This window comes from Herpailurus yagouaroundi, unplaced genomic scaffold, assembly GCF_014898765.1.
Source record: "Herpailurus yagouaroundi ecotype Mexico unplaced genomic scaffold, PumYag 100, whole genome shotgun sequence".
NCBI classification, from domain to species: Eukaryota; Metazoa; Chordata; class Mammalia; order Carnivora; family Felidae; genus Herpailurus; species Herpailurus yagouaroundi.
This window is the reverse complement of record NW_024412391.1, coordinates 32,582,202-32,602,111: the sequence shown is the minus strand read 5'-3', so window position 1 is coordinate 32,602,111 and position 19,910 is coordinate 32,582,202. Positions and strand designations below refer to the sequence as shown.

General features: G+C 39.4%; 1 protein-coding gene and 1 pseudogene across 1 annotated transcript in view; one reads left to right on the top strand and one right to left on the bottom strand.

The window, feature by feature from the left end:
* IMMP2L (inner mitochondrial membrane peptidase subunit 2) overlaps positions 1-19,910 on the bottom strand; it is a 702,214-nt gene that overhangs the window by 517,585 nt on the left and 164,719 nt on the right. The window lies entirely within an intron of this gene.
* LOC121028474 (platelet-activating factor acetylhydrolase IB subunit alpha1-like) lies at positions 14,146-17,292 on the top strand (annotated as a pseudogene).

The window sequence follows — 19,910 nt, the reverse complement described above, 5'->3', positions numbered from 1 at the left end:
TATATATATATATATATATATATATATATATATATATATATATATATTTAAGATATTTAACACTGGGAAATTTGAAATAATAATGGACATTAACATACAAAGAGAAATTCATAGATGGAGGTGAATATAGTTGGCATCGCCACCATCAAGATAGGTTTCTCTAAATCTACACAGAATCAGTGCCTCTTAACAACCTGATATAAAAGGCAGTAGGTTAGTGAGCTCTCTTAAGCCAGGTTAGTATAGAGACCTCTTTTCGTCCTCACTTAAGCTATTAGCTAGTTTCTTGAGTGCTTACCATGTATGTAAAATTGCCACATGGTAAGAAAAAAATAAACACAAAAACCTACAATCTCATTTCTTTTTCAGAGATTCCACTTCCCTACTTGGTATGTTTCAGCCTTGTTCTAGACCATCTATTTTATTATACAAGGTCTTTATTTGAGAGTCATCTATTATCACTTTTCAAAAACTGATTTATTATTCAAAAAGCAATTGTGAGACATCAGCAATTTCGGGCAGCTGAAGAAAAGAAACCTCACTCTGAGTCCGTCAGGGAACTCACGGTGTGAAAGGATATAAGATGAGGTGAGGAAGAACAGACTCTCCCTGTTCTCAGAATCACGGTGACTGGAGGAGGGACTCAGTCTTCCATGTTTGGACTCCTCCTCTCCGTCTGCTCTGTCCTTTACCCAGCTACTTCTTTCTCTGTGTGCCCTTTCCCATTCTCTTGTGGTAATGCCTTCTTCGTGGCTGCCACAGCGTCCTGGATTCTACTGCCCTGCCTTCTCTCAGAAATACTGCACACTTCTGCATCATTTTATGCACTGCATCCCTCTCCTTAGGAGTGAAGGTCTTAACGAGGGTTCTGATCAGTCTCCTGTAATGCAGCAACTCTGTGGAACAGACTTCTCATGTCCAGTCCTTCCATGACTATGTATCTTTGCTTGCCTTTCTACAGTTAATGGTAAAGATAATGGGGTGACATGATTTATAAAGTTAAAAAAAAAAAAAAAACACCTGACAGTATACGCATAAGGTACGCTTTGAAAAAGGACTATGGCATAATAGGTGACACATGGTTTCTAAGACACACCGTAACTGTTAGGCACCTTCCATGGGCTGTTCAGCAATAAAGATACTGTCTCACCAGAGAGGCTGTATATACAGAAACTTAATTCACAAGTCATGCCACGAAGTTAGGTCATTTCTTTCAAGACACAGGAGGCAAGTATATATATGGCATATACTAGAAATTTAAAATTCAAAATGTTGTGAAGAGGCGGGTATGTGTATATGTGTTTTAGAATAAACAAGCTCAGCTTGAGAAACTACTCTTTAAAGCTAAGCAAAACAAACATCCATCCAAACAAAACACACTGTGAAATATATCTACTTTGAAAGTTGAGCCAGTCGGCATCAAATATGCACTGCAAAGGGGCATGTCTTAGACTACAGCTAGTCAACCATAAGGGATCATCTCCATGCTGTGAAACTCAGACTACATTAACAAATGACCACTATTCTGGATGAGAAAGCAATCACCCTGGCAACGACTTTCCAAAGCTTCAGCCTCCCAATCTTGCCAGGGAGGAGCAGGAGAACAGCACAACTCCTAGCCTGACAGTTCTGCTCTGGCCTCACATGTAAAAGTTGCAGGCAACTACAAAACAAAACACGGCATAGAAAACTTTGGGATAAACTTGTCTTAGGGGGGATACTTCTGTAAGAGACTGGAGACACATAAAAGAAAGGACAGCCATCTCTTTCTCTCCTTCTTTATGTGGATGAGTGGGCAGAAGGCATATCTGTGATAAGACAGGAGTCACCTTAGAATGAAGCAGATGACAAGGAGAGCAGAGAAGTGATACACAAGTGGGACACAGGTGACACAGTCAAAGCACTAATCAAGCCTCATCTACTCCTGACCAGCTTCTACCTGCACGAAGGAGCCTTGAGGCTTTCATACTTTGAATAAGATATCACTTCATCTGACTCCTGGGACCCCATCGGCATAAACCCTAGGGAGAAGGCAGGAGCTCCAGGTAGGACCATCCCTCCCAGCTTATGCAGCCAGGGACAGGAGTGAAAACTGACAGCCCTTCCCTGCCTCTCAGCAGGGCTCACAACCTTACCATGTTTATAGTCCTGGGGATCATCACAGTTCATCTTATTATTCCCTTTGTTTCCCTTTTTCATCAGTTTTCAGGGAAGCTCCAAGGCCAGGTCATATCTAATTCCCACACGGCTCTGTGGGCAGCGAGACAACCCCACAGTAACCAGGGACTCTCCCTCCCTCTCATCTGCTTTATGCTTCCCATGACCACTTATAAATATATCGTACGCAGGGGCGCCTGGGTGGCTCAGTTGGTTAAGCGTCCGACTTCAGCCAGGTCACGATCTCGCGGTCCGTGAGTTCGAGCCCCGCGTCGGGCTCTGGGCTGATGGCTCAGAGCCTGGAGCCTGTTTCCGATTCTGTGTCTCCCTCTCTCTCTGCCCCTCCCCCATTCATGCTCTGTCTCTCTCTATCCCAAAAATAAATAAACGTTGAAAAAAAAAATATCTCGTACGTAGATATATACATATCTGGTAAGAAATCTATTTCTTGGTTTCTCCCATTAAAATGTAAGCCCTCTGAGGGCAGAGATTTTTGTCTCTTTTGTTAATTACTGTATACTCCACACACTGAGAATACTTTCACATTGTTTGTGAAGACTATCCAAAAGATTTTTTTTAAATGCTAGTTTTTGTAGGGAGCCTGGGTGGCTCGGTCAGTTCAGCATCCGACTTCAGCTCAGGTCAAGATCTCACGGTCCGTGGGTTCGAGCCCCACGTCAGGCTCTGTGCTGACAGCTCAGAGCCTGGAGCCTGCTTCGATTCTACGTCTCCCTCTCTCTAACCCTCCCCCGTTCATGCTCTGCCTCTCTCTGTCTCAAAAATAAATAAACATTAATATATATGTATATATATTTTTTTAAATGCTTGTTTTTGTTTATTTTTCCTAGACTTTACAGTTTTTAGTCTTTTGGGAGTGAAGAAGGGCTTGACTCACAATATACAGAATTAACATATTCAAAACACATAAATGCTACCAAAAACTATGAATATCAATCTGGAACACTGCTCTGAAATGAGCTATTTTGGCTTCTTTTACTTCCATAATGACACTTCATATAAAATATACATTCTCAATTTGAAAAATTCAAAATTAACTGCTTTTCTGATTATTTCTATAAGGTTTCCATTGTTCACAATGTATTTTTCAGAACCAAACACATAATAATCATTTTAATGAGCATGTTTTCTATCTTTTATATGGAATATTTTAAGGCTCTAAAATATTCACAAGCATTCTAATTTCCTAAGTGTTAAAAAGGTATAAACAATCATATTTGCCTAAATGTGTTCAAAACATATGTCCATACAAAAACCTGCATAAAAATGTTTATACCAGTTTTATTCCTAATTGCAAAAACTTGGATCAACCAGATATTCTTCAATAGGGGAGTGGATAAACAAACTGTGGCATATCCATACAATGGAATATTATTCAGTAATAAACATAAATGAGCTCTCAAGCTATAAAAAGACATAGAGGAATCTTAAATGCCTATTACTAAGTGAAAGAAGCCAGTCTGAAAAGGTTATATACTGTATGAAATCAACAAAGTGACATTCTAGAGAAGGCACAACAACAAAAGGCAGTAAAAAGATTGGTAGTTACAGGGGTTCACGAGGTGGGGGAGTGGGGTAGGAAGGAGTGAGGGATGAACAGGTAGAGTACTGGGAATTTTTAAGGCAGGAAGGTATGATACTATAATGGCAAATACATAACACTACGCTCTTACCAAAATCCATAAAACTGTACAACACAAAAAAATGAACCCTAATGTAAACTATAGACTTCAGTTGATAATAATGTATCAATATTTGCTCACCAATTATAACACATGTTCCATATTAATGTGAGTTGTTAATAAAATAAACTCTGTGTGTGGTTGGGGAGGTATATGAGAAATATCTAAGGAAATTTAAGCTCTAATAGCCATCCCCTTCCTTCCCAGTCTACCTAAGAGGTCATGAACTCTATGTATGGGCATGGATATTAAGAGACACTATTGTTTTACACTAGAAAAACAAAACATAGAAAAACCTGAGCAGTCAGAATTTGTGATCAGTTTCATTTTCCTGTCACAAATACCCATAAATCCATATACATAAAGTAAATGACTAGTCAGGATAAAAATGAAAATCAAGTGTTGATTTCTTCTGTCTTGTTATTTGTTGGGGGAAGTGGCCTAATAAAATTGTCTAGTTTTCTCATTACAGAGAAGGAAATGATTTACCCCAAAACACTTAAAAGTGACATAAATGATGGTGGGGGGGACCCACCACATATAGGAAAAGAGTGATCGCATGCCTTTTGCACCGTGATTGTTAAATAAGTATTTATTAAACTTCTCTGCAACTATATGCCAGGGAAAGGGGAAAAAAAACACATTTTCCATGAAAAGGAAAAAATATTAGAGATGGTCAGAAAAGTTACTATAATAGAGGTCAAGGAGTGTGGCATGCTGGAATAAAGGCTGATACCACCAGCCAGGCAGCACTGTTTTGAAAACTGGATGAGAAGACGTTTGTAAATGTACTTGGCAAATACCAGGTAGTAAAAACACAAAATTGAGGAAAACACTGGGTAAAGGAGAGAAAACTATCTTTCAATGCTGCAAAGTAGGGCTAAGTAGAAAAGAGGCAATACAGTCAGGATCCCCTTTCCTGGTTCCTTGATGCTCCATGTTCTGCCACTTGCAAAACTGCTCAGGGGTAGATTTTAATTCATTATTTTTCTTGACAACTTCAGTTATTACTTTTGCTAATGCTTTTAAGTCCCTCCAAGAGACAAATAGGTTAGTGAAGATTATGAACTAAAGGAAAATGCCTTCAAGGATGGGATGAGGATAGAATGAATTCTGACACCAAAAAAAAAAAAAAGCAAGATTTGATTCTACATATTTTACAAATTAATTTCTCCTCTGCTGAGTACAGTGGTTCATAAATCAACTGACTCCTAAGAATGAACGAAGAACACAGGGAAATCCATCAGTGATTTAAATGAACCTATTTTTAAGTTAAGGACAAGAATGGCTTATGTTTTAGAAAACACTGTTTTGAATCAAATCAAAGCTTCAAAATGCTTTCCTGTTCCTGCTTTGTTAATCATGGAGGAAAAATTGCTAAGTACTCTTTCTGATTCTAGGTTCGCTCTGACCCTTTCCACTTTAGTCTTCAGTGAAGACCCCATTTAGTTCCTTCATTTTTAGTCACTTCAAATTATTTCATGGGAGCTGCTTTGAACTATCCAAGCACAAGCCAGTCCTTAAAAATTGCTCACATGCTAGAGTTTGACAGTGTCATAAGTGCCTATAAATATTGAATAATGCAAATTGGTAACCTGTTGACAATGCATTTGCATAAATCAAGAGAATACTTGTGTAATAAATTCACATCTGACCTTTTTAACCTTTCCTACTATTGATCACTCTGCAGCTGCTAAGGTCCTAGACTAGGCTTATGTCAGTTTAAAAAAAAAAAAAAACAACAAAAAACAGGAAGGAAAGAATGGCTTTATAGGAGAATGCATGAAAAAAGGTATAGAATGTGGTGGTAAGTTAGTTCTGGGGAGGAAAAAAAAAATCCAACACTGACAAGGCTTAGCAATTCTACAAAATTCACTTTTCCAAGTCCATGCTATCTCCACATTATTATTGTCCTTTTATCTAACAATCACAACTCATCTGATGTATAAGGCATCATAAGTCTCCCTGCATTTTTCACAGTATTAAGGCAAGAAAGCAATCCATATAGTTCTCATCAACTTAAAACCAAAGGACAGTCAAATCCTGAGAGTCAGACTAGTAAAGACATAAGTAAAATGGCTTGGGTCGTAAATCAAAGGCTAATAGAGCCTGAACACATGAGTCTGACCCGTTAATAGTATTGTCTCCTAGCTTGGTAACCCAAGTGAGAAAACAAAGTGTAGGGGTTATCACTGTGTCCAAAGACACTGGACGCTGCATCTGATATGAGCTGTAACTATCCCATTGTCCAGAAAACTTCTTACATGAAATCAGGTAAAACTGTTAGCACTAGGAATACACTTCTGTCTTCAGGAAAAAGAAAATATGAAACTTGCACTTTGGGTACATTTACGAATGATACCATGATCAAATAGACTTGAATATTTTGGGTTAATGCTTAAAATTCCTACCAGGGTTTTGCCTCTTTCACAGCAGAGGTCATGCATAGCAGTGCTGTCTCCCACCTACTCGGGAGGTGCTGAGCAAGAGATTCTTAACTGAATGATTAACTCAGCAGAACTCCCAGGATGGCAACTACAGACTAAAAGTCCTCTCTATCAGCACACAAGAGGCACGTTTGCCAAGTATCAAAGAGAATAAGCTTATTGAGTGTTGCTGTAGAGGAGAGGCAGATGGAATGATAAAAGCTACCAGCAAACATGAAAAAGCATCAAACAAAATAACGGTCTTGTGAGATGGTGGCACTCCTGCCACCAAAGAAGTGGTTCTCACTCCACACTCTTAAAATTTTGTTTCCTAGGCCCAGTACACAACTGGCTTATTTATGAAGTCGGAGGTGAAGCCTGCCAATATGCAATTCCAACAAACAACTGAGTTGATTCTGATGTAGGTGTAAAACAACATGCCATCCTGGCTAAACAACCAGGCCTTAACAAACCTGTGGACCAATCACCCACATCAGGTAGAAGTGACACTTGATGAACTATGAGATCCCTTTGAAATTTAAGCGTCTTTATTTCTCTAAGATCGTGAAGGCAGGTAAAGCAAACTAGCAACAACAATACAATAAACCTAAGAACATATATGACCTAATACGTTATTACAGTGTCATGTCTAAGAGACCAAGCCCTGGGTTTAATATGGCCTGGGTTCAAATCCTATACCACTTACTAGCTCTGTGATCTTAAGCAAATTACTTATCTTCTCTAAGCTCCTTTTTTTCTTTTTTAATGGCATAATACTCAGCTCACAGAGAAATTATGAGTAACTAACTTTGTGTTACACACTCACCCAAAATTATAAAGAATAAAAAGTAATGAAAAGGAAAAAAATGAAAAAAAATTGACATGGTTTTTAGTTCAAAAAATTATAAAAGTGAAAAAAATCCTAACTACATATGTGTGTGTGTGTATAGCCATATGTGTGTATACATATGTGTGTATACATATGCCATGTGTGTGTATACATATGCATGTGTGTGTGTGTGTGTGTGTGTGTATAGCCAAGTCAGTGCATATGAAAATATTCAACATCAATAGCCATCAAATAAATGCAAATCAAAATCACAATGAGATACCACTTTACACCCACTACTAGGATGGCTATAATCAAAAAGACATTTAACACATTAACAAAGATGTGAAGAAAGAGAAACCTCCCTACACTGTTGGCGAGATTATAGAATGGTGCAGCCACTTTAGAAAAACAGTTTGGCAGTTCTTCAAATGTTTAAACATAGAGTTACTATGTGATCCAGCAATTCCACTCCTAACTATATACCCCAGAGAACTGAAAACAGGTAGTCAAACAAAAATCTGTAGTGGAAGGTTCATAGCGGCATTATTCATAATAGGCAAAAGGGGGTAACAATCTAAATGTCCATTCACTGATGAGTTGATAAATAAAATGTGGTATATTCCTATAATGGAATAATATTATTCAGCCATAAAAAGGAATAAAGTACTGACATATGCTACAACATCATGAACCTTGAAAATACTGTGCTGGGGCGCCTGGGTGGCTCAGTCGGTTAAGCGTCCGACTTCAGCTCAGATCACGATCTCGCGGTCCGTGAGTTCGAGCCCCGCGTCGGGCTCTGGGCTGATGGCTCAGAGCCTGGAGCCTGCTTCCGATTCTGTGTCTCCCTCTCTCTCTGTCCTTCCCCCATTCATGCTCTGTCTCTCTCTGTCTCAAAAATAAATAAACGTTAAAAAAAAATAAAAAAAAAAAAGAAAATACTGTGCTAAGTGAAGGAAGTCAATAACAAAGAACCACATGTTGTATAATTCTATTTGTATGTAATGTTCAGAATGCAGAAATCTATGGAGACGGATGGCAGATTCGTGGCTGTTAGGGGCTGAGAGTAGAGAGATGGCTTGGAGGTGATGGCTAAGGGATATGAAAGTATTATATTTGGGGTTATGAAAGTATTATAAAATTGATTGGACTGGTCAATGTACAACTTTGTGACTAATACTATGCCATTGAATTCTACACTATTATACTATAGATGGAAAACATCCTTCTGTAGTAGAAATCTCTGATGCTCTTCATACCCTGTACCCTTTGGATGGTGAACTGCCATCCAAACCCTACCTTCCCTCCCCATTTTATGTCATTCTAATAGGGCTATCAGGGAAGTCTTCAAACCCCACTTCTGCCATGGAAACTACTCACAAATTACTGCCACTTAACTCTGAGCTGTATCTATTTTTATGCTTCCTGAGGCCTACTCATTCAACTCAATTTTCTTTTTTTTTTTAATTTTTTTAAATTTTTTTTAATGTTTATTTTTGAGAGAAAGAAAGAGAAAGACAGAGTGTGAGTGGAGGAGGGACAAAAAGAGAGGGAGACACAGTATCCAAGCAGGCTCCAGGCTCCCAGCTGTCAGCAGACAGCACGATGCAGGGCTCAAACTCAAGACCTGCAAGATCATGACCTGAGCTGAAGTCAAATGCTCAATCAACTGATCCACCCAGGCGCCCAAGAAAGGAGCTTTAAAGATAGAAAGACCTAATTTTAATCTTAGATTTGCCATTTACTATCACAGTGCTCTTGGGTGATTATAATAACAATACCTGCCTTCAAGGATCATTTTTTTGAGAAAATAATTGAGATAATAAGATTTACTCTCAACCCAGAGTCTGCTTTGGATTCTGTGCCTCCCTTTCTCTCTTCCCCTCCCCCACTCTCTCTCTCTCTCTCTCTCTCTCTCTCTCTCTCTCTCTCTCAAAAATATGTAAACATTAAAAAAAATTTTTTTTAGGGGTGTGGCTGGCTCAGTTGGTTAAGCTTCTGACTTTACCTCAGGTCATGATCTCATGGTTCGTGGTTCGAGTGCCACGTCGGGCTCTATGCTGACAGCTCAGAGCCTGGAGCCCACTTCAGATTCTGTGTCTCCCTCTCTCTCTGCCGCACTCTGCTCTCACTCTGTCTCTCTCTGTCAAAAATACATAAACATTAAAAACATTTTTTTAACGTTTATTTATTTTTGAAACAGAGAGAGACAGAGCATGAACGGGGGAGGGTCAGAGAGAGAGAGACACAGAATCCGAAACAGGCTCCAGGCTCTGAGCTGTCAGCACAGAGCCCGACGCGGGGCTAGAACTCACGGACTGCGAGATCATGACCCAAGCCGAAGTCGGCCGCCTAACCGACTGAGCCACCCAGGCGCCCCTAAAAACATTTTTTAAATAAATAAATAAATAAGTCTTTAAAGCTCCTTTCTTAACCAATACTTCTGGAATGTAAAAAGGTTTTAATGAGTAGCTGAAGAACTGAAGCAAAAGCATTTTTATAATATTCATTTGCATTAAAACACCTATATTTACAAAGCAACAAATCAATTTTCAGAATCAGCACAGTTATATAAACCTGAGGTCTTTACTTCTTGGCACTGGAGAACTTAACACTATCAATTTCATTAGCACTCTGATAAAGGTGAAATCAAATTAATTCAAGCCACCTACTTGATAAACTTGTGATCTTTATAAACACAAAAAACAGATTAGTATAGACTCCTAATGGTGTAATTATTCTGCAACAGAAATAGGTACACAATTCCATAATAATGCAAAATAATATAAAATACACTGTAATTACTACTGAATTGTTACACAGTAGATCTTTCCATATTTATCCATATTTAATTAAAATGATATTTATCAAAAGGCTAATGAGACCATTTTGAATCCCATTTACTGAAAGGCTAATGAGACAGTAGAATATGAGCTGTTTATTAACTGAAGAACAAGATATGTGGCATCTATACACAGTAAGAGAAGACCAGAATTAAAAAATAAAATATCACTGAAAGCTTCTCATAAACCTTACAGTAGAAAAAGTCATGTTGGAGATATGAAAGACCATGTACAACGTCAGCTTCCCACTTAAACTGATAGGTAAATGAAAATGTATACTCTAGTCAACGGACTTATCTAATGAGAGTATACAAATTATTATTCCATTTTCCAGGATTGCAGTTGTTATAGGCATTTAAATACAAGTCATTTTACAGTTAAACGATAGGCCATGATGCTTCCAAGGCAAAATAAAATTTTGTAACACTGCATCTAAAACAATCTCACATTAGATCGCTACACCTCAGAAAAGCACTGTTGATATTTCACTGAGCCAAAAAAGAAAGTTCCCTTATCACGCGAATAGAGTGGAAAGTAACCATGCTGAAAGGCAAGTGGAAAGCCAAGTCATTTTCTCAAAGAATAATAATTAACAATAACTATGTACCTGAAGGCTTTCAGCTTCAAAAACAGAAAATTCCAGAGATATTGAAATGACACATATTATCAAAACCTATCAGTGCTGCATTTGGCAACTCTACAGGTAATTTAGTATTAGGAATTATCTGAACAAAAATATTAAGTAAATTACTAGAAGAGGGAAAAAATAGCTCCATCAAAAACCAAAGTATAATAATACTCAACATAAATTAACAGGAAAGAATTACATCATTACAAATTTAATTGTTAGGAAAAAGTGATACTTTATTATTTCACCTAAATAATTTGAAGACACTTCAGAGTAAAACATCTTCTTGTTAACACTTATTCGATAGTATATTTATTAGTTGTCATATTAAGGCCCTGCCAATAGAGGTTTTAAATATTTATTAAGAAACACCTCCAAACATTCAAAATGAGATTATACTTAATATCTTCAAAGAATCTGAAATAGCATATTATATATTTATTGACTCCTAGAACATGCTCCAGCCAGATAATGATCTTTGGTCAAAGTAAGAGCAGTCCTGTCATGTGGGCCTCCCCATATAGACTGGAAATGGCACTCGGCACTCAGAATGTAATAAAAGCAAAACTGTTCACCTAAGGAGAAGCGAAAGGACTAGTTCTGTTTAGATTTTTATTTTTCTTTAAAATTTTAGTCTCTTGAAATCCAACTTCTTGAGTTAATACACAGCTATTAAAAAGCAGCAGACTTGTAATCAATACCTTCACTAACAGCTATTCCCCAGGCTCTCTTAAATACAAGCATCAGAGTTTTGCAAGATGGAAAATACCCAATTAGGTTTTCCCGAACCAATTTAGCTTGTCCGGCTATTGAGTATTTTGACAAAAAATATATTCACACTCTTGAGTTTGTGAGAGAAAAATTAGCCCTTTAATTAGCAGTAAAGCTAGTCTAGAAATGAGCCATCTGGCTTATCTCTGATATACTCTGAGATTGTATCATGTCATCAGAAAATTTTTTAAATACCAGGCACAATTTGCTAACCTCAGAGTACAAACTTAACTTTGGCTCCCTTCATAGAAACTAACAGACCTGTTTCTCTCAAGTATTTGAGTGGATTCTAAGTGAAAACCATCAAGTTGTTCTCACTGCTATCCATTTTCCATGTTGCCAGAAGAAGAGAATATTCAGCTCCTTATCTGATATCCTTATTCAGATATAAGTAGAACTGGGAATAGGAAAACCTTGTTATCACCCAGGAGCTTGTATTTCAGTCAGCAAGGGCTGAGACAACACTGCACAAACTGTTGTAGCTAATTAACACTGATGGTTAAAGTGATGCCTTTGAACCCATGTGAACAGCTCTTCCGGACTTGAGTTAGTCAGTAAATATGTACTGAGCACACACATTGCACCAGGCATTGGACTTGTCACAAAAAAAGAAACAATATAAGGATTTTTTAAAAAGAGAAGGACATATAGAGTCTGGGTAGGAGATATATGCACACACACACACACACACACACACATACACAAAATAATAAAATCTGGTAAATGCTGTAGTAGACTCACGTGTAAGATTGCTGCCAGTATAGACCTGTGTTTTTCAAAATAGGTATTCTGACTTATTTTGTGAGCCTTAGAATCAATATAATCAGTTACAATCAGTTTTTTTTAACATAATGGATTAAACACTATAATGTACCTCATGAAATAAAACACTGTTTTGAACTTCTGTTCCAGCTTTTCATAGATATAAATTTAGGTATGGACACAGAGATTTAAGTATAGCTGTAGACAAAAATATAGGAAGACACACACATATACACATATCTTGGCCACAGTGTAAAATATGCTTCTTACTTGGTATGGGCAAAAACCTTGAAAGCCACAAGTATATGAAATTTGCCTGATAACTCAAGGCAGGATTCATAAAGGAAACAGCATTCGGGTTGATGCCATATGAAAAAGTTTGTACAGTAGAAAGATAGAAGGCTTCCAGAAAAAGAGAACAGGGTATATATAGGTTGAGTACACTGAAATGTGATTAGGGCTACATGTTGAAATAACATTTTGGATATACTGGATGAAATAAAATGTATTATTAAAATCAATTTTCACCTCTTTTAGCTTTTTAAAATGTGGCTAATAGAATATGTAAAATTACATATATGGCGTGCATAACAAAGTTCAATTGAATAGTAATGGTGCAGATGATGAACTAGAGAAGGAAATTATACTAGCAGTGATGAGGCCAAAGTTAGGCTACTGAAATAGCCAAGATGAGAGAAGATGACAGTCTGGTCCAGAACAGTAAGAATGGAGAGGAATAGGAGAGAAAAGTTCAAGAGAAGAAAACAAAGTAGAGAAACAAAACTTGGTGGTTGGCTGGATATAAGGGATGAGGGAGAAGAAGCCATGTATCCATTCATTCATCTAAACATCACATTGCATGCCTAGGATATGGTAGGTACATGTACCGTGCTGGTTGTGCTATAGTGAGCCAAACGAAGTCTGAAATGCTTATCAACATTCTGAGCTGGGAATGGAGTCAAGGTTGTTATCACAAACTGAAATAGCACATAAAAGAAGAGGAAGAGTTCTGTTATCATCACATGTATCTATCATCTCATTCTTGGACATTCCTTTATTTATCTTCTTCTATGGTCTAGGATATTTAATAGAATATCTGAGAAGCAATGGGTGTCAGGAAAAAGGTCCAAGCTAAAGCTAGAAAGTTTGGACTTATTATATATAATTGGCAGACGATCCCTAGGAGGGGTTGCGAGCATTCACAAGGAGGCTGTAGAAATGATAAGGGCCATGAGTCCAAATAAGAACACTAAGGACACTAAAAAGGAGAGAAAGGATAGAGAGCAAGTCCCCTAACAGAGAGAAGCAAATATGAAGGAGAAAAATCTATGAAGGGTAGAGTCCCAGAAACCAAAAAAGAACATTCATTAGAATCAAGTAAGAAGAGTAGTTTCAAAGAGGCACTGGAAGAACATTTAACATTTACAAGTCAAAGATGGATGAACTTCATGAAGGTGATCCCAGCAGAGTGGTGTAGAACACAAGGGAGGCAAGGAAGTAGAGAGGCCAGGTAAAGACATCTGTTTCTAGAACCCTACTTGTGAGCAAAAGAATGATAAAGTAGTGAGCACAGAATCAAGGGAGAGGTCTGGGTGCTTTCATCTTCTTGTTTTGACTCGAGGGAGACTTGAACATGTTCAAAAGCTCGGAAAAGCAATCAGGACAGAGGGGTAGGGTAGTTTAAAAGGGAAGCAATGAAATAATTAATGGAACAAAAGCCTAAGGAGCTCGGGAAGGAGAAGACCTAGGACACAGGTGCACAGGCAACTTTGACTAGGAGAAAACATCTCTTCCCCAAAGATGGAAGTGAAGGTGGCTAAAGAGATGGCAATCAATTCAGATGCAGGTAAAAACTCTTTCAGTATTAAGGGGCGCCTGGGTGACTCCGTCGGTTAGACATCCAACTTCGGCTCAGGTCGTGATTTCGTGGTTCATGGGTTCAAGCCCCACGTCGGGTTCTGTGCTGGCAGCTCAGAGCCTGGAGCCTGCTTCAGATTCTGGGTCTCCCTCTCTCTCTCTGCCCCTCCCCAACTTGTACTCTGTCTCTCTCTCTCTCTCTCAAAAATAAACAAAACATTTTTAAAAAAGAAACTCAGTATTAAAATACTACTCAGGTTATAAAGTAATCGCTGGGCTCCTTTGGTTAATGGTAACCACAAATGTGAGTCCAAGGTGGTTCCATGGATCTGATTCATACCTATGTAGCGTAAATGCACTAAAGCCAAAGGCACAGACTTCACACTAAGAGCAAGTCAACTTCCATCTACTGCATGGCCCATGATTTACTTTGCTCTAAAAACAAAACAAAACAAAAACCCTGTAAGAAGTGATTATCATTAGTCTTAAAGAGGAAAGAAGGGAGGAAATGGAGGCTAATGTGTATCATATGCAGGAAACCCTCAGGTCCCTCTAGCATTTCCACCTGCGTACATCTGGAGTGGAAGGTGTGGGACAGAACTTTCCTCCTCTCCACATAGACCCTCAAAAGCTCCTTCCCAAGGGAAGAGTCCCAGCTATCACACTGAGCCACAGTTTAAGCCATCTGGTAGAATGACTGTGACTTAAAGATGAGAACCCAGAATTCCCTCTACCTCTACTCTTAATATTTCTGCTTTTGGACTAGTGAGCATGAATGCCTAGGCAGGGTCTATACTCCTAGCAACACAGTCATAATCATTTTGTGCGATTAAAAAAAAAAATCAGACCTGGAGCTCCTCACCCCATCTCTGCCTGAGTCTCTCCACTTACAATTGAAGAGGTAAGGGGGTTGTACCTCACTAGAGCAAGAAACACAGGTAAGCCTCCAAACCCAAGCCTCACTGTCCAACAACCTTCCCTGGAAAAGCCAGAGATTAAAGGTTACCAAATATTCTTTCAGCTATGAAGCAGCACTTTATTTCCCTGATGGCTTCTATGCTTTTTTATAAATCCATTCTTCAGAACTGCAGAAAGCAGAAAGGGTAAAAGTAGGTAATTAAAACATCAAAATCTTAACTTAAAACTCCCTTACTCAAAAGCCCTTAGTAACAGACAAACGAAAATTTACACAAAGTTTTTCTGCCTCATTATTTTTCATTTTTCTTTTCCTTAGTCTGACTCTCCTGAAATCCTCTCTCCTTCTTTCAATATGTTCAAGTCCATGAATATCTATTTCATATGTCACCTTCTTGATCTAGGAAGCCGTCTCTGAACCATTCAGTTAAAGTATCACTGCCTCATCTATGCTCTCATAGGCCTTGCTTATGTATCTATTAAATCCTTACTTACTCAATTGTATCTTCCCTAGTAAATCAGATGAAGGTTGAAACATTCACCTGTGCATCCTGGACCAGAGCACTTTGTCCAGGCTGGTCCCTGCTCTAAGCCACAATTCATCTCTTCGTCCCCTGAAATCTTACAGCACTTTATGGGGCAGCAACTGGGCCCAGCAGTCCTCCACCAGCAGGACTTTTTCGGAAGAAGGAAGAAAGCAAATAAAGAAAAGAAAAGTAGAAGAGAAAGAGACCTAGAAGGATTTTGTATCATGGATAACCAATCTGAAGTAATCTTACTGCCCAGACTGGAAGAACTCAAGGAGCAATCTTTTGACTCCTCAGCCAATCACTGTTCTGTTTGGCCTGGAGCTATGGGAAATTTTAAATCACAAGGCTAGAAGGAAGATCCACAGGCAGTGAAAATGAGTCATGAAGCAGTCAGTGGGACTGAGGCCCCAAAGACAGCCAGCAGTTGCGGTTGTACCCCAGATTTTCAGAAAGTGTATTTTATACACATATTTTTTTAACTGGTTAAAGTATGTTAGGAAGCATACAGATTATATTTAATAAATATGAATTTTCTAACTTGATTAATAATGGCAAAAATGAATTTCTAACTTAATTATTAATAATGGCAAAGAACCTTATAAAGTACATGACAGCACACAAAGTACTTCTAAACCCCTCCATTTTACACTTGAGGAAATGAAGTCTCAGATAATTTGGAGGAGTTCTGTTAAGCCCTCATTCAACAACAAATATTAAATAAATACCTTCTATATGCAATGCGCTGGGATTGAAGCAGTCCTGCTTTCATGGAGCTTTTTCTTATGGGAAAGACAGATAATAAAATAAATAAAATATATAGTATGTCAAATGGTGCTACTGGGAAAATAAAGCAAGGTGTGTAGGAAATAGGGGTTTTAAATAAGACGGCCAAAGAAGGACTTAATGGCAAAATGACATTTGAGCAGACACCCTAATGGAGAGGAAAAAAACCAAGTGGTTGGTGTTCTAATCTGAACTGTAACCCAAATCTTGGATTGCTACTGCTTATGTTATTTCAAATACCACAATTTGCCGTGAAAGAAGACACTGGGGTCCACAGGAGCTGAAGCACCAATATGAATGGAGAGGAGAGCCCAGCCAGCAATCCATGCTGGTGCAAAACGTCAGACTCTGGATGTCCCTGCACCATTGGTCTATAGTCGACAGCAAAGATAAGGAACCTGAAGCCGTCTTTATTGGGGACTCCCTGGTCCAGCTAATGTACCAGTGCAAGATCTGGCAGAAGCTCTTTTCTCCCCTTCACACACTTAACTTTGGCATTGGCAGTGGCAGCATACAACATGTGCTTCAGTGGCTGGAGAATGTGGAGCTGCAACGAATCCAGCCCAAGATTGTGGTGGTCTGGGTGGGTACCAACAACCAAGGCCCATAGCAGAGCAAGTGACTGATGACTGGTGAACCAAGGGCAGCCCAGGCCCAAGTCATGATGCTGGGCCTGCTTCCCAGGAGCCAGCACCCTAATATACTTCATGAGAAAAACCAGTGGGTGAATGAGCTGGTCCAGACGGCACTGGCTAGCCACCCACAGGCCCAATTTCTGGATGCTGACCCTAGTTTTCTGCACTCAGACAGTACCATAAGTCACCATGAAATGTACAAAAATGGGAATCTGAGCCGCCTGGGCTATACCCCTGTCTGTTGGGCCCTGCACTCCCTGCTTCCGCATTTGCTGGCCCAAGGGCAGAACCAGGGTGTCTCCTTGCCAGAGACTATAACCTAAGCATCCTCCTTCCCCAACATTAAATTCTCATTCCTCAAAAAAAGAAGAAGAAAGAGGAGGAGCAGGAAGAGAAGGAAGAGAAGGAAGAGAGGGAGGAGGAGAAGGAGGAGGAGGAGGAGAGGGAGAAGGAAGAGGGAGAGGAAGAGGAGGAGAGGAAGAGGAGAAGGAGAAGGAAGAGGAAGAGGAGAAGGAGAAGAAGGAGGACGGAGAGGAGGAGGGAGAGGAGAAGGAGAAAGAGAAGGGAGAGGAAGAGGAGAAAGAGAAGGAGGAGGAGGAGGAGAAGGAGAAGGGAGAGGAAGAGGAGCAAGAGAAGGAGGAGGAGGGAGAGGAGGAGGGAGAGGAGGAGCAGCAGGAGGAGGAGAGGAAGAGGAGAAGGAGAAGGAGAAGGAGGAGGAGGGAGAGGAGGAGGAGGAGGGAGAGGAGGAGGAGGAGGGAAAAGAAGAAGAAGAAGAACAACAACAACAACAACAACAACAACAACAACAACAACAACAACAAGTAGTCGTAGTAGTAGTAGTAGCAGCAGCAGTTGGGACACAGGCTGCCGAGCCACAGGAATGGCCAGGTCCTCCAAGAAACCTTGATTTGAAGAGGGCCTGCCTTCACATTGGGTCTTTCACATCTGTAGACACGGGAGGCCAGCAGAAAGGACACTGTGTCTCATGGGATAAAGCATGTGAAAGTGCCTTTCAACCGCTGTACAGCTACATGGTCAGTATGATAGTGCAATGTGTTAGTGCTAATCACATGTGGTTTTGGGGGCCTTATTAAGATTGCTCTCCTGATTTGCTACTGGTACCTGGTAGAGACTGAACACCTGCCCATGGGATATCAAGTGACTATGTGAATAATCAAACTACCCATAAAAAACTGGTGTTATCTGACTCGCCAAACCATAGAACTAGATGGGCCCAATAGCAGTCCACTCCCTACAAGACTGGGAACATGGCCACAACTAAGCTGAATGAGCAGATGACTCAGACCACTATAGTATCTGGCCCTATTCCTTGAGCACTTCTCCCGCAGTCGTATAAATTGGCATAAGAAGTTCCCTCTGACCAGTTAATGGAAGAGAAAAAATGATGGGTCTCATTCATTCACAAAAGGATCTACACTGAGTTGGTAAAAGCTAGGTGTGAGTGGCCACTATACAACACCACCACTCATTAGTGTCCCCGAAACACAATGGTAAAGAGAAAACCTTCCACTGGAAAGAACATTAGGAGACATGGAATGAAGTAAGGGTATACACTGATTAATCGTTAGTGGCTTAGGAGTTGCCAGGCTGGACAAGAACTTAGAACAAACTGGAAAACTGGTTCAGTTTATGGCACCAACTGGTCCCATAAAATTTTCAGTAAGCTGCAAATTTGGGGTGCTGGCCTATAAAATTAAGTATATGCTTAAAACTAGTAATCATTTTATGGTGCCATCTTTCCCAGAACGTATACAAGGTGGAAGTGAGAGTGGTCCCTCTATTTTCTTTATGTGTAATTAATAAAATTACTGGAAGCATGTTTTCTAAATTTGGTGAAAAGCATAAAATTACAGATCCACAAAGTTCAGTGAACCACACTAGGCAAATTAACATGAAAATCACACCTGTACATGTTACAGTCAAACATAAAACTAAGGCAAAGGAAAACATCTTAAAAGCATCTAGAAAAAGTATTCATTACAAACAAGAGGGCAATGATATCAATCTTTTTAAAAATAAGTGTTTTAATGGAAGTATAACTCACATACAGAAAGGTGCACAAATATATTTGGCATGACTCGTTGCAAAGTGAAGATAACTATGTAACCACCACCCATATCAAGTACAACACTAATATGTCCTTACTACTAGCCTTTATCCTAGCTAGTCATTACTCTTCTTTCTTCTCAAAGGTAAGGATACTAAAGCCACAAATTGCCAGTGGTTAACCTTTAGATAAATTTAATACATGATGTATTCTTTTTGCCTCCTTTAACATCTGTGTTGTTACCTGGACAGTTTTCCATTTGTTTTCGTTGCTATCCAATGAACAAATAGGCCACATTTCATGACTATACCTGAGTTTATCCACTCCACCGTTGACAGACATCAGAGGTGCTTCCATTTGGGGCTATTAGGAAGAGCGCTGCCATGGACATTCTCACGTACGTCTTTTGGTGTATACATGTATGCATTTTTGTTGGGCTCTCTACGATACCTAATAGCCCATTTTTAGAATGTTTTGGTCCTTAAAATGTTGAGCTTAATGGTTGGGAGGTGTTAGTACTGAATGGAGGAAAATGGTTTCAATGAATTAGATGTGGACACTGCTCACGGGCAAGTTTGGGCTTTCTCTCTGAGAGAGAGAGAGAAGGGGATTGCTCTATGGACATGGTGAGGGATGCCTTTTAACAGGGGGAAATTGGATTGCTGCTATATGATGGAATAAATTTGACTATACGTGGGGGGAAAAAGGAGGAAGGTCTTGTCATTTAGAAAAGTAGTAGGGGAAGCAATGCCCTGCTCTCAGCATTTCAGGCACATTAGGAAGTAGTTCAGAAAATCATGAGCAGGGCTCACAGCACTATCCTGTGCCCAAGTGGGTCCCCGACTACACATTTAGACACTCCAAGAAGATGCCAAATGGTAATTTTCACTGACAGGACTAGCAGTACCACTCCAAACTGTACAATGTTAAAGTGGTAACCAGAGAATGTTTGATCTTTTTATTGTTGTTTTTAAAGGCAAATGTCCTGAGTGGTTTGTTATGG